Consider the following 14,327-nt stretch of genomic DNA (forward strand, 5'->3'; position numbering starts at 1 on the left):
GTGTAAGAAACAACATTGCCCAGGCATGGTCTAAGCCCCTCACCTCGTCCCTGTGCTTTGGGGAGCCGGAGGGACAGCCGAGGCACACGGCCCTGAGACCCCTTTGCAAAAGCCGGCTTCCCACGGAGACAGTTTTCCTGAGGTGCAGACCCTATCCCAATGGTTGTGGCAAGGTAAAGCAAATGCCCTCCACTTCTCCGGAAGAAACCACAGTGCCCAGCCATGTTCTAAGCCCTCCCATCCTCCTGGGCTTCTGGCAGCAGGAGTGAAAAGAGAGGAGCAGAGCACTGGGACCCGTTTGACAAAACCGGCTTCCCACGGGAAAGTCTTTCTCCACGTGCAGACATGCTCCCAGGTGCCTGTGGCAAGGGGAAGGAAATGCCATACACTGACCTGGAAGAGACCACAGGGCCCAGGCACAGTCTGAACCCTTCCCTCAACCCGGCGGTTTTCCTAGCAGGAGTTCAACCCCAACGAACACAGCCCGGAGACCCCTGGGGCAAAACGGCTTCCGACGAACAATAGGTGCTTGCTGTGGAACACCTATCCCAAGTGGGGTAGCCAGCTCAACAAAATGCCACACACCCAGGTGTAAGAAACAACATTGCCCAGGCATGGTCCAAGCCCCTCACCTCGTCCCTGTGCTTTGGGGAGCCGGAGGGACACCGAGGCCCACAGCCCTGAGACCCCTTTGCAAAAGCCGGCTTCCCACGGAGACAGTTTTCCTGAGGTGCAGACCCTATCCCAAGTGGTTGTGGCAAGGTAAAGCAAATGCCCTCCACTTCTCTGGAAGAAACCACAGTGCCCAGCCATGTTCTAAGCCCTCCCATCCTCCCTGGGCTTCTGGCAGCAGGAGTGAAAAGAGAGGAGCAGAGCACTGGGACCCGTTAAAACCGGCTTACGGGAAAGTCTTTCTCCACGTGCAGACATGCTCCCAGGTGCCTGTGGCAAGGGGAAGGAAATGCCATACACTGACCTGGAAGAGACCACAGGGCCCAGGCACAGTCTGAACCCTTCCCTCAACCCGGCGGTTTTGCTAGCAGGAGTTCAACCCCAACGACACAGCCCGGAGACCCCTGGGGCAAAACGGCTTCCGACGACAATAGGTGCTTGCTGTGGAACACCTATCCCAAGTGGGGGTAGCCAGCTCAACAAAATGCCACACACCCAGGTGTAAGAAACAACATTGCCCAGGCATGGTCTAAGCCCCTCACCTCGTCCCTGTGCTTTGGGGAGCCGGAGGGACAGCCGAGGCCCGGCCCTGAGACCCCTTTCAAAACCGCCCCACGGAGACAGTTTTCCTGAGGTGCAGACCCTATCCCAAGTGGTTGTGGCAAGGTAAAGCAAATGCCCTCCACTTCTCTGGAAGAAACCACAGTGCCCAGCCATGTTCTAAGCCCTCCCATCCTCCCTGGGCTTCTGGCAGCAGGAGTGAAAAGAGAGGAGCAGAGCACTGGGACCCGTTGACAAACCGGCTTCCCACGGGAAAGTCTTTCTCCACGTGCAGACATGCTCCCAGGTGCCTGTGGCAAGGGGAAGGAAATGCCATACACTGACCTGGAAGAGACCACAGGGCCCAGGCACAGTCTGAACCCTTCCCTCAACCCGGCGGTTTTGCTAGCAGGAGTTCAACCCCAACGAACACAGCCCGGAGACCCCTGGGGCAAAAACGGCTTCCGACGAACAATAGGTGCTTGCTGTGGAACACCTATCCCAAGTGGGGTAGCCAGCTCAACAAAATGCCACACACCCAGGTGTAAGAAACAACATTGCCCAGGCATGGTCTAAGCCCCTCACCTCGTCCCTGTGCTTTGGGGAGCCGGAGGGACAGCCGAGGCACACGGCCCTGAGACCCCTTTGCAAAAAGCCGGCTTCCCACGGAGACAGTTTTCCTGAGGTGCAGACCCTATCCCAAGTGGTTGTGGCAAGGTAAAGCAAATGCCCTCCACTTCTCTGGAAGAAACCACAGTGCCCAGCCATGTTCTAAGCCCTCCCATCCTCCCTGGGCTTCTGGCAGCAGGAGTGAAAAGAGAGGAGCAGAGCACTGGGACCCGTTTGACAAAACCCGGCTTCCCACGGGAAAGTCTTTCTCCACGTGCAGACATGCTCCCAGGTGCCTGGGGCAAGGGGAAGGAAATGCCATACACTGACCTGGAAGAGACCACAGGGCCCAGGCACAGTCTGAACCCTTCCCTCAACCCGGCGGTTTTGCTAGCAGGAGTTCACGAACACAGCCCGGAGACCCCTGGGGCAAAAACGGCTTCCGACGATCAATAGGTGCTTGCTGTGGAACACCTATCCCAAGTGGGGGAAGCCAGCTCAACAAAATGCCACACACCCAGGTGTAAGAAACAACATTGCCCAGGCATGGTCTAAGCCCCTCACCTCGTCCCTGTGCTTTGGGGAGCCGGAGGGACACCCGAGGCCCACGGCCCTGAGACCCCTTTGCAAAAGCCGGCTTCCCACGGAGACAGTTTTCCTGAGGTGCAGACCCTATCCCAAGTGGTTGTGGCAAGGTAAAGCAAATGCCCTCCACTTCTCTGGAAGAAACCACAGTGCCCAGCCATGTTCTAAGCCCTCCCATCCTCCCTGGGCTTCTGGCAGCAGGAGTGAAAAGAGAGGAGCACAATATTGGGATCCTTGTGACAAATACCGGCTTCCCACGAAAAAGGCTTTCTTCACATATAGACATACTCTCAAGTGCCTGTGGCAAGGTGAAGGAAATGCCATACAATGACCTGTAAGAGATCACAGGCCCAGGCACCGTCTGAGCCCTTCCCTCATCACGGAGGTTTTGCTAGCAGGAGTTCAACCCGAACGAACCCAGCCCAGAGACCGCTGGAGCAAAAACGGCTTCCGACGAGAAATATGCTATATATGGAAAACCTATCCCAAGTGCGGTACCAGTTAAACAAAATGCCACCCACCCAGGTGTAAGAGACATCATTGCCCGGGCGTGGTCTAAGCCCCTAACCTCGTCACTGTGCTTTGGGGAGCCTGAGGGACACCCGAGGCCCACGGCCCTGAGACCCGTTTGGCAAAAAGCCGGCTTCCCACGGAAACAGTTTTCCTGAGGTGCAGACCGTATCACAAGTGGTTGTGGCAAGGGAAAGCAAATGCCATCCACTTCTCTGGAAGAAACCACAGTGCCCAGCCATGTTCTAAGCCCTCCCATCAGCCCTGGACAGCAGGAGTGAAAAGAGAGGAGCACAGCACTGGGACCCGTTTGACAAAAACCGGCTTCCCACGAAAAAGTCTTTCTTCACGTGCAGACATGCTCCCAAGTGCCTGTGGCAAGGTGAAGGAAATGCCATACACTGACCTGGAAGAGACCACAGGGCCCAGGCACCGTCTGAGCCCTTCCCTCATCCTGGCAGTTTTGCTAGCAGGAGTTCAACCCCAAGGAACCCAGCCCGGAGACCCCCTGGGGCAAAAACGGCTTCTGAGGAGCAATATGCTCTTGCTTTGGAAAACGTATCCCAAGTGGGGGTAGCCAGGTAAACAAAATGCCACACACCCATGTGTAAGAGACAACATTGCCCGGGCATCGTCTAAGCCCCTAACCTGGTCACTGTGCTTTGGGGAGCGTGAGGGACACCCGAGGCCCACGGCCCTGAGACCCCTTTGCAAAAAGCCGACTTCCTGGATTTGAAACAGTTTTCCTGAGGTGCAGACCCTATCCCAAGTGGTTGTGGCAAGGTAAAGCAAATGCCCTCCACTTCTCTGGAAGAAACCACAGTGCCCAGCCATGTTCTAAGCCCTCCCATCCTCCCTGGGCTTCTGGCAGCAGGAGTGAAAAGAGAGGAGCAGAGCACTGGGACCCTTGACAAAACCGGCTTCCCACGGAAAGTCTTTCTCCACGTGCAGACATGCTCCCAGGTGCCTGGGCAAGGGGAAGGAAATGCCATACACTGACCTGGAGAGACCACAGGGCCCAGGCACAGTCTGAACCCTTCCCTCAACCCGGCGGTTTTGCTAGCAGGAGTTCAACCCCAACGAACACAGCCCGGAGACCCCTGGGGCAAAACGGCTTCCGACGAACAATAGGTGCTTGCTGTGGAACACCTATCCCAAGGGGGTAGCCAGCTCAACAAAATGCCACACACCCAGGTGTAAGAAACAACATTGCCCAGGCATGGTCTAAGCCCCTCACCTCGTCCCTGTGCTTTGGGGAGCCGGAGGGACAGCCGAGGCCCACGGCCCTGAGACCCCTTTGCAAAAGCCGGCTTCCCACGGAGACAGTTTTCCTGAGGTGCAGACCCTCTCACAAGTGGTTGTGGCAAGGTAAAGCAAATGCCCTCCACTTCTCTGGAAGAAACCACAGTGCCCAGCCATGTTCTAAGCCCTCCCATCCTCCCTGGGCTTCTGGCAGCAGGAGTGAAAAGAGAGGAGCAGAGCACTGGGACCCGTTTGACAAAACCCGGCTTCCCACGGAAAGTCTTTCTCCACGTGCAGACATGCTCCCAGGTGCCTGTGGCAAGGGGAAGGAAATGCCATACACTGACCTGGAAGAGACCACAGGGCCCAGGCACAGTCTGAACCCTTCCCTCAACCCGGCGGTTTTGCTAGCAGGAGTTCAACCCCAACGAACACAGCCCGAGACCCCTGGGGCAAAAACGGCTTCCGACGAACAATAGGTGCTTGCTGTGGAACACCTATCCCAAGTGGGGGTAGCCAGCTCAACAAAATGCCACACACCCAGGTGTAAGAAACAACATTGCCCAGGCATGGTCTAAGCCCCTCACCTCGTCCCTGTGCTTTGGGAGCCGGAGGGACAGCCGAGGCCCACGGCCCTGAGACCCTTTGCAAAAGCCGGCTTCCCACGGAAACAGTTTTCCTGAGGTGCAGACCCTATCCCAAGTGGTTGTGGCAAGGTTAAGCAAATGCCCTCCACTTCTCTGGAAGAAAAGCCACAGCCTGCCCAGCCACTGCTAACCTCAAGCCCTCCCATCCTCTCCCTGGGCTCTCCTGGAAGCAGGAGGAAAAGAGCAGGAGAAGCAGCATGGGACCCTGTGCTTTGGGGAGCCGGAGGGACAGCCGAGGCCCACGGCCCTGAGACCCCTTTGCAAAAAGCCGGCTTCCCACGGAGACAGTTTTCCTGAGGTGCAGACCCTCTCAAGTGGTTGTGGCAAGGTAAAGCAAATGCCCTCCACTTCTCTGGAAGAAACCACAGTGCCCAGCCATGTTCTAAGCCCTCCCATCCTCCCTGGGCTTCTGGCAGCAGGAGTGAAAAGAGAGGAGCAGAGCACTGGGACCCGTTTGACAAAAACCGGCTTCCCACGGGAAAGTCTTTCTCCACGTGCAGACATGCTCCCAGGTGCCTGTGGCAAGGGGAAGGAAATGCCATACACTGACCTGGAAGAGACCACAGGGCCCAGGCACAGTCTGAACCCTTCCCTCAACCCGGCGGTTTTGCTAGCAGGAGTTCAACCCCAACGAACACAGCCCGGAGACCCTGGGGCAAAAACGGCTTCCGACGAACAATAGGTGCTTGCTGTGGAACACCTATCCCAAGTGGGGGTAGCCAGCTCAACAAAATGCCACACACCCAGGTGTAAGAAACAACATTGCCCAGGCATGGTCTAAGCCCCTCACCTCGTCCCTGTGCTTTGGGGAGCCGGAGGGACAGCCGAGGCCCACGGCCCTGAGACCCCTTTGCAAAAAGCCGGCTTCCCACGGAAACAGTTTTCCTGAGGTGCAGACCCTCTCCAAGTGGTTGTGGCAAGGTAAAGCAAATGCCCTCCACTTCTCTGGAAGAAACCACAGTGCCCAGCCATGTTCTAAGCCCTCCCATCCTCCCTGGGCTTCTGGCAGCAGGAGTGAAAAGAGAGGAGCAGAGCACTGGGACCCGTTTGACAAAACCGGCTTCCCACGGGAAAGTCTTTCTCCACGTGCAGACATGCTCCCAGGTGCCTGGGGCAAGGGGAAGGAAATGCCATACACTGACCTGGAAGAGACCACAGGGCCCAGGCACAGTCTGAACCCTTCCCTCAACCCGGCGGTTTTGCTAGCAGGAGTTCAACCCCAACGAACACAGCCCGGAGACCCCTGGGGCAAAAACGGCTTCCGACGAACAATAGGTGCTTGCTGTGGAACACCTATCCCAAGTGGGGGTAGCCAGCTCAACAAAATGCCACACACCCAGGTGTAAGAAACAACATTGCCCAGGCATGGTCTAAGCCCCCTCACCTCGTCCCTGTGCTTTGGGGAGCCGGAGGGACAGCCGAGGCCCACGGCCCTGAGACCCTTTGCAAAAAGCCGGCTTCCCACGGAAACAGTTTTCCTGAGGTGCAGACCCTCTCACAAGTGGTTGTGGCAAGGTAAAGCAAATGCCCTCCACTTCTCTGGAAGAAACCACAGTGCCCAGCCATGTTCTAAGCCCTCCCATCCTCCCTGGGCTTCTGGCAGCAGGAGTGAAAAGAGAGGAGCAGAGCACTGGGACCCGTTTGACAAAACCCGGCTTCCCACGGGAAAGTCTTTCTCCACGTGCAGACATGCTCTCAAGTGTTTGTGGCAAGGTGAAGGAAATGCCATACACTGACCTGTAAGAGACCACAGGGCCCAGGCACAGTCTGAGCCCTTCCCTCATCCCGGCGGTTTTGCTAGCAGGAGTTCAACCCCAACGAACCCAGACCGGAGACCCCCCCGGGGAAAAACGACTTCTCAGGAGAAATATGCTCTTGCTGTGGAAAACCTATCCCAAGTGAGGGCAGCCACCTAAACAAAATGCCACACACCCAGGTGTAAGAGACAACATTGCCCGGGCGTGGTCTAAGCCCCTAACCTCGTCACTTTGCTTTGGGGAGCCTGAAGGACACCCGAGGCCCACGGCCCTGAGACCTGTTTGTCAAAAAGCCGGCTTCCCACGGAAACAGTTTTCCTGAGGTGCAGACCGTATCACAAGCGGTTGTGGCAAGGGAAAGCAAATGCCATCCACTTCTCTGGAAGAAACCACAGTGCCCAGCCATGTTCTAAGCCCTCCCATCCTCCCTGGGCTTCTGGCAGCAGGAGTGAAAAGAGAGGAGCACAGCACTGGGACCCGTTTGACAAAAACCGGCTTCCCACGAAAAAGTCTTTCTTCACGTGCAGACATGCTCCCAAGTGCCTGTGGCAAGGTGAAGGAAATGCCATACACTGACCTGTAAGAGACCACAGGGCCCAGGCACCGTCTGAGCCCTTCCCTCATCCCGGCGGTTTTGCTAGCAGGAGTTCAACCCCAGGAACCCAGCGCGGAGACCCCTGGGGCAAAAACGGATTCCGTCGAGAAATATGCTCTTGCTGTGGAAAACCTATACCAAGTGGGGTACCAGGGAAACAAAATGCCACTCACCCAGGTATAAGAGACAACATTGCCCGGGCATGGTCTAAGGCCCTAACCTCGTCACTGTGCTTTGCGGAGCCTGAGGGACACCCGAGGCCCACGGCCCTGAGACCCGTTTGGCAAAAAGCCGGCTTCCCACGGAAACAGTTTTCCTGAGGTGCAGACCCTATGACAAGTCGTTGTGGCAGGGGAAAGCAAATGCCATCCACTTCTCTGGAAGAAACCACAGTGCCCAGCCATGTTCTAAGCCCTCCCGTTGTCAATGGGCTCCTGGCAGCAGGAGTGAAAAGAGAGGAGTACAGCACTGGGACCCGTTTGACAAAAACCGGCTCCCCACGAAAAAGTCTTTCTTCATGTGCAGACATGCTACCAAGTGCCTTTAGCAAGGTTAGGAAATGCCATACAATGACCTCTAAGAGACCACAGGGCCCAGGAATTATCTGAGCCCTTCTCTCATCCCACGGTTTTGCTAGCAGGAGTACAATCCGAACGAACCCAGCCCGGAGACCCCTGGGGCAACAACAGCTTCCGACGAGAAATATGCTCTTGCTGTGGAAAACCTATCCCAAGTGGGGGTAGCCAGGTAAACAAAATGCCACACACCCAGGTGTAAGAGACAACATTGCCCGGGCATGGTCTAAGCCCCTAACCTCGTCACTGTGCTTTGGGGAGCCTGAAGGACACCCGAGGCCCGAGGCCCTGAGACCCGTTTCGTAAGAAGCCGGCTTCCCTCGGAAACAGTTTTCCTGAGGTGCAGACCGTATCACAAGTGGTTGTGGCAAGGGAAAGCAAATGCCATCCACTTCTCTGGAAGAAACCACAGTGCCCAGCCATGTTCTTAGCCCTCCCATCGTCACTGGGCTTCTGGCAGCAGGAGTGAAATGAGAGGAGCACAACATTGGGACCCGTTTAACAAAAACCGGCTTCCCTCGAAAAAGCCTTTCGTCACGTATAGACATACTCCCAAGTGCCTGTGGCAAGGTGAAGGAAATGCCATACACTGACCTGTAAGAGACCACAGGGCCCAGGCACCGTCTGAGCCCTTCCCTCATCCCAGCGGTTTTGCTAGCAGGAGTTCAACCCCAACGAACACAGCCCAGAGACCCCTGGGGCAAAAACGGCTTCCGACGAGAAATTGCTCTTGCTGTGGAAAACCTATCCCAAGTGGGGTGCCAGGTAAACAAAATGCCACACACCCAGGTATAAGAGACAACATTGCCCTGGCATGGTCTAAGCCCCTAACCTCGTCACTGTGCTGTGGGGAGCCTGAGGGACACCCGAGGCCCACGGCCCTGAGACCCGTGTGGCAAAAAGCCGGCTTCCCACGGAAACAGTTTTCCTGAGGTGCAGACCCTATCACAAGTGGTTGTGGCAAGGTAAAGCAAATGCCTCCACTTCTCTGGAAGAAACCACAGTGCCAGCCATGTTCTAAGCCCTCCCATCCTCCCTGGGCTTCTGGCAGCAGGAGTGAAAAGAGAGGAGCACAGCACTGGGACCCGTTTGACAAAAACCGGCTTCCCACGGGAAAGTCTTTCTCCACGTGCAGACATGCTCCCAGGTGCCTGTGGCAAGGTGAAGGAAATGCCATACACTGACCTGGAAGAGACCACAGGGCCCAGGCACAGTCTGAGCCCTTCCCTCATCCCGGCGGTTTTGCTAGCAGGAGTTCATCGCGAACGAACCCAGCCCGGAGACCCCTAGGGCAAAAACGGCTTCCGACAAGAAATATGTTCTTGATGTGGAAAACCTATCCAAAGTGGTTGTAGCAAGGTAAACAAAATGCCACACACTTATGTGTAAGAAACCACATGCCCCAGGCATGGTCGAAGCCCTCACATCGTCACTGTGCTTTTGGTTGCAGGAGGGACACCCGAGGCCCACTGCCCTGAGACCCGTTTGGGAAAAACCAGCTTCCAACGGAAACAGTTTCCTAAGGTGCAGACCCTATCACAAGTTGTTGTGGCAAGGTAAAGCAAATGCCATACACTTCTCTGAGAGAAACCACAGTGCCCAGCAATGTTCCAAGCCCTAACATCATCACTGGGCTTCTGGCAGCATGAGTGAAAACAGAGGAGCACAGCACGGAGACCCCTTTGATAAAAACCGGCTTCCAACAAAAAAGTCTTTCGTAACGTGCAAACATGCTCACCAGTGCCTGTGGCAAGGTGAAGTAAATGCCATACACTGATGTGTAAGAGACCACAGTGCCCAGGCACAGTCTGAGCCCTTACATCATCCCGGCGTTTTTGCCAGCAAGTGTTAAACCCGAAAGAACACAGCGCTGAGACACTTGGGGCAAAAACGGCTTCCGACGAAAAATATGTTCTTGATGTGGAAAACCTTTCCAAAGTGGTTGTAGCAAGGTAAACAAAATGCCACACACTCATGCGTAAGAAACAACATTACCCAGGAATTGTCTAAGCCCTAACATCGTCCCTCTGCTTTTGGTAGCATGAGGGAAACCGGAGGCACACAGCACGGAGACCCATTTGGCAAAAAGCCGGCTTCCAATGAAAACAGTTTTCTTAAAGTGCAGACCCTATCACAAGGGGTTGTGGCAAGGTAAAGAAATCACCATACACTTATCTGGAAGAAACCACTGTGCCCAGCAATGTTCTAAGCCCTAACATCCTCCCTGTGCTTTTGGCAGCATGCGTGAAAACAGAGGAGCACAGCTCGGAGACACATCTGACAAAAACCGGCTTCCAACGAAAAAATTTTTCCTAAGGTGCAAACCCTATCACAAGTAGTTGTGGCAAGGTAAAATAAATGCTATACACTTATCTGTAATAAACAACAGTGCCCAGGAATGCTCTGAGCCCTAACATCATCACTGGGCTTTTCGCAGCATGAGTTAAACCCGAGGAACACAGCACTCAGGCATATTTGGGAAAAACCCGGTTCCAATGAAAAATATTCTCTTCTTGTGCAAACTCTATCCTAACTGGTTGTGGCAAGGTAAAGAAAATACCATGCACATATCTGTAGGAAACAGTGCCCAGGAATGGTCAGAGCCCTAACATCATCACTGGGCTTTTGGAGGCATGAGTGAAACCCGAGGAACACAGCCCTGAGACACAATGGGCTAAAACCAGCTTCCAACGAAAATATTTTCTTCACGTGCAAACCCTATCACAAGTGGTTCTGGCAAGGTAAAGAAAATGCCATACACTTATCTGTAAGAGACAACAGTGCCCAGGAACGGTCTGAGCCCTAACATCATCATTGTGAGTTTGGTAGCATGAGTGAAACCTGAGGAACAGAGCATTGAGACACATTTGACAAAAACCCGCTTCCAACAAAAGATATTTTCTGTATGTGCAAACCCTATCAAAAGTGCTTGCAGCAAGGTAAAGAAAACGCCACACACTTATCTGTAAGAAACAACAGTACCCAGGAATGGCCTAAGCCCTAACATCATCACTGTGCTTTTGGTAGCATGAGTGAAACCCGAGGAATACAGCACAAAGCACATTTGGCAAAAACTGGCTTCCAACGAAAAAATTTTTCCTAAGGTGCAAACCCTATCACAAGTGGTTGTGGCAAGGTAAAGTAAATGCTATACATTTATCTGTAAGAAACAACAGTGCCCAGGAACGGTCTGAGCCCTAACATCATCACTGTGCTTTTGGTAGCATGAGTTAAACTCGAGGAACACAGCACTCAGGCACATTGGGGAAAAACCCAGTTGCAATGAAAAATATTCTCTTCTGGGGGTTAAGATGGCGGAGGAGTAGGAGACACCGCTTTCAGCCGGTCCCCTGAGTCGAGCTGGATGGGTACCAGATCAGCCTAAACAACCACGGAACCAGCCTGCGACGCAAGAAGATGCATCTGGATCTCTACAAATGAACATCTTCAGTGCTGAGTATTGAGGTACGAAGCTGGGAGCCATGAAACCGTGCACAGATATCGGAAGATAAACAGAAGGGGGAGGGAGCCGCCGCGTTCGGGCGCCGGGAACCGGTAGCCACTTGCACGGGGGAGCGGGCGGGGCTCCGGACAGCACCAGCAAAAGAGCAGACTGAGACCGTGAGCCAGGCATCTCGCGGAACACCGGAATCCCGGTGCGCTCACTGGATCCAGACTGAGACCGGGAGATCCGGGAGCGCGCGGGGCGGCGGGTGGCCGGCGGTGTTAGAAACACAAAGGACAGAGAAGCGCCGGCCCTGGAAGTGAGGGCTGGGACGCCAGGTGTGGTGCGCACATCCCGGGACGCTGCAGGGTTGAGCAGCACCAACAGTAACAGAGTTAAAGTGGCCAGAACATTAGTAGAGAACAGGCAGCAATCCCTCTGTTCTGTGACAGAGCCTGAAATTCGGCCACTGCTGCTCTGACTCTGAGAAAAGGCACAGCAGACCGCCAGAGAAAGCCAGCAGAGAACAAAAGCCTGGAAATACAGGCTCAGAGAGTGCCCATCCCCATCCCCCCTCGCAGGGGACACGGAGACTCTACCCAAACAGGGTTGCCTGAGTATCGGCACGGTAGGCCCCTCCCCCAGAAGGCAGGCTGAAAAATCAAGAAGCCCACAACCCGGGCTCCTGGGTGGTGCAGTCATTGAGCGCCTGTCTTCGGCTTAGGGCGTGATCCCGGCGTTCCGGAAAGGAGTCCCTCATCGGGCTCTTCTGCTGGGAGCCTGCTTTTTCCTCTCCCACTCCCCTGCTTCTGTTCCCTCTCTCACTGGTTGGCTGCCACATAAATAAATAAATAAAATCTTTAAAGAATCAGCCCACATCCCTAAGATCCCTATAAAACAAGGGGCACGGCCTGGGACCCAGTCAATAATTTGGGCTCTGGACAACCCCGCAACCTCTCCTCATCAGAATGACAAGAAGGAGAAGCCCCCCCCCAGCAAAGAAAAGACAGTGAGTCTGTGGCCTCTGCCACAGAAGTAACGGATATGGATGTAACCAAATTATCAGAAATGGAATTCAGAGTAACAATGGTCAAGATGATGAGTAGACTTGAAAAAAGTATTAAGGAAAATGTTACTGAGAATATAGAATCCCTAAGGGCGGAAATGAGAGCGAATTTGACAGAAATTAAAAATTCTATGAGCCAAATGCAGGCAAAACTAGAGGCTCTGACGGCCAGGGTCACCGAAGCAGAGGAAAGGGTTAGTGAATTGGAGGATGGGTTAATAGAGGAAAAAATGAAAATAGAAGATGGTCTTAAAAAAATCCACGCCCACGAATGTTGGCTACGGGAGATTACTGACTCAACGAAACGATCCAATGTTAGAATCATCGGCATCCCCGAGGGGGTGGAGAAAAACAGAGGTCTAGAAGAGATATTTGAACAAATTGTAGCTGAAAACTTCCCTAATCTAGCAAGGGAAACAAACATTCGTGTCCAAGAGGCAGAGAGGACCCCTCCCAAGCTCAACCACGACAAACCTACGCCACGTCACGTCATAGTGCAATTCGCAAATATTAGATCCAAGGATACAGTATTGAAAGCGGCCAGGGCAAAGAAATTTCTCACGTACCAAGGCAAAGGCATCAGAATTACGTCAGACCTGTCTACACAGACCTGGAATGAGAGAAAGGGTTGGGGGAGCATATTTAAAGCTCTTTCAGAGAAAAACATGCAGCCAAGGATCCTTTATCCAGCAAGGCTGTCATTCAGAATTGATGGAGAAATAAAGACATTTCAGAATCGACAGTCACTAACCAATTTCGTAACCACGAAACCAGCCCTACAGGAGATATTACGGGGGGTTCTATAAAAGTAAAAAGGCCCCAAGAGTGATACAGAACAGAAAGTCACAGCCAATACAAACAAAGACTTTACTGGCAACATGGCATCATTAAAATCATATCTCTCAGTAATCAGTCTTAATGTAAATGGTTTGAACCATCCCATAAAACGCCACAGGGTTGCAGATTGGATAAAAAGAAATGACCCATCCATTTGCTGTCTACAAGAGACTCATTTCGAACCCAAAGATGCATTCAGACTGAGAGTAAGGGGATGGAGTACCATCTTTCACGCAAATGGACCTCAAAAGAAAGCTGGGGTAGCAATTCTCATATCAGATAAATTGGATTTTAAACTACAGACTATAGTTAGAGATGCAGAAGGGCACTATATTATTCTTAAGGGAAGTATTCAACAAGTGGATATGACAATTATAAATATATATGCCCCCAACAGGGGAGCAGCAAGATACACAAGCCAACTCTTAACCAGAATAAAGAGACATATAAATAAAAATACATTAATAGTAGGGGACCTCAACACTCCACTCTCAGAAATAGACAGAACACCCTGGCAAAAACTAAGCAAAGAATCAAAGGCTTTGAATGCCATACTCGACGAGTTGGACCTCATAGATATATATAGAACACTACACCCCAGAACCAAAGAATACTCATTCTATTCTAATGCCCATGGAACATTCTCAAGAATAGACCATGTTCTGGGACACAAAACAGGTCTCAACCGATACCAAAAGATTGAAATTATCCCCTGCATATTCTCAGACCACAACGCTCTGAAATTGGAACTCAACCACAAGGAAAAATTTGGAAGAAACTCAAACACTTGGAGACTAAGAACCATCCTGCTCAGGAATGACTCGATAAACCAGGAAATCAAAAATCAAATTAAACAATTTATGGAGACCAATGAGAATGAAAATACAACAGTCCAAAACCTATGGGATACTGCAAAGGCAGTCCTAAGGGGGAAATACATAGCCATCCAAGCCTCACTCAAAAGAATAGAAAAATCTAAAATGCAGTTTTTATATTCTCACCTCAAGAAGCTGGAACAGCAACAGAGGGACAGGCCTAATCCACGCACGAGGAAGCAGTTGACCAAAATTAGAGCTGAAATCAATCAAGCAGAAACCAGAAGTACAGTAGAGCAGATCAACAGGACTAGAAGCTGGTTCTTTGAGAGAATCAATAAAATTGACAGACCACTGGCAAGACTTATCCAAAAGAAAAGAGAAAGGACCCAGATTATTAAAATTATGAATGAAAAAGGAGAGGTCACGACG

This window comes from Ursus maritimus, unplaced genomic scaffold (genome assembly GCF_017311325.1).
Source record: "Ursus maritimus isolate PB19 unplaced genomic scaffold, ASM1731132v1 scaffold_19, whole genome shotgun sequence".
In the NCBI taxonomy this organism is placed as follows: Eukaryota; Metazoa; Chordata; class Mammalia; order Carnivora; family Ursidae; genus Ursus; species Ursus maritimus.